At 33.1% G+C, this 1,315-nt stretch overlaps 1 protein-coding gene across 1 annotated transcript in view; it reads left to right on the top strand.

The window, feature by feature from the left end:
* The window catches only part of LOC101628420 (solute carrier organic anion transporter family member 1B3), a 38,402-nt gene that overhangs the window by 1,807 nt on the left and 35,280 nt on the right, over positions 1–1,315 (top strand). The gene's annotated exons all lie outside the window — the stretch shown is intronic.

Below are 1,315 nucleotides of genomic sequence, written 5' to 3'. Positions count from 1 at the left end.
AGATGCGGAGGGTGAGAGGATTCACCAGAGACAGAGTGGGGAGCAGAACAGGCAGATCGACGAAGTACACTGCTGAGGCAAGCAGCGGGCGGGTCAGGAGAGGTCTGCCACGCCATGTGGTCTCCTCCGGGGGCAGGCGGGAATCGAGCTCATGCAGAAGTGGCTTAAGCTTCTCAGTGCAGTGCTTTAACCCGCTGCGCCACCAGGGAGGGCCTCTAATGTCTCTTTTTACTAAAGAATTGTTTTTAATGTTTTTGCTAAATGTTTTAACTATTTAACAGTTATTATTTAGACATGGTTATAAGTTTTACTGACTTTTTTGTTTACTACTGTTTCTTGAATTTAATGACTTCTAGTCTCCTCCCTCGGTTTTTTTTACAGAAATAACTGAACATACTTTCTGAGCCCTTATTTATTGAAAGTTGTATTTTATTGTAATATTCAAGAAATGATTTGTCTGAGCATAAAATTAAATATTCAAAATCTTCCATCAACATTTAAAACATTGCTCTACAGTTTTATAACAACCATGTTATAGATGTAAAATCATTCCCACTATTATTACCACCACTATTGGTATCTCCTCTTTGATATCACTGAATTCAGAAGTTTCACCAGCATATGACTGTGACTCTCACTTTTTATTTATGCTGGGAAAATGTAGAGAATTTTAACTGGAGCTTAATTCTACCTTTAGCTAAGGTAATTTATTTTCTTTTTCAAATTTGTTCCTTTCCATCTAATTTATTTTCTGGCTATTTTTCTCTTTAAATTTTTCTTTCTGAAAATGATGTCTTTTGTTCTTTATGTTCTGTCTCCCATCTAACCATATAATTTCCCAATATGTAAATTTTTTGTATATTTTTAATTTACAGAATTATTTTATTACTTTTAGTTTGTAATTTCTTATGATTTCAAATTACTCTGTACATCTAGAGTTAATAACTAGATATTTTCAATTTCCCTTCATATATTACTTTCTTTTCTGATTCATTTTAGTTCTTTTATGTCATCCTATTTTTTTCCTTTCATATATTTCATTGTTCTTTGTTATTTTCTGTTACTATACCTGTTGCTCCTGGTGGAGAATAATTGATTATGACTCCGTATATCTAGAAAGCTCTTCTACCGCCCTTTAATATAAATAATATAGATCATATATATTAAATGAATAAATATCAAATGGTCTCTCCTCCAGGAAACTCTCCTAGTACCCTTAATGTTCCCCTTTCTGTTGTCTAAGAGCACCTGTGACCTATTTTTATTGTGGGTCTATAAGTTACTTAAGTACAGAAAACATGGATTTTTCTTTTTT

The sequence above is a fragment of the Condylura cristata genome, unplaced genomic scaffold (assembly GCF_000260355.1).
Source record: "Condylura cristata isolate star-nosed mole 26May11 unplaced genomic scaffold, ConCri1.0 scaffold00036, whole genome shotgun sequence".
Classification (NCBI taxonomy): domain Eukaryota; kingdom Metazoa; phylum Chordata; class Mammalia; order Eulipotyphla; family Talpidae; genus Condylura; species Condylura cristata.
The sequence above is the reverse complement of the archived record's forward strand: the minus strand, read 5'-3'. Positions and strand labels throughout refer to the sequence as shown.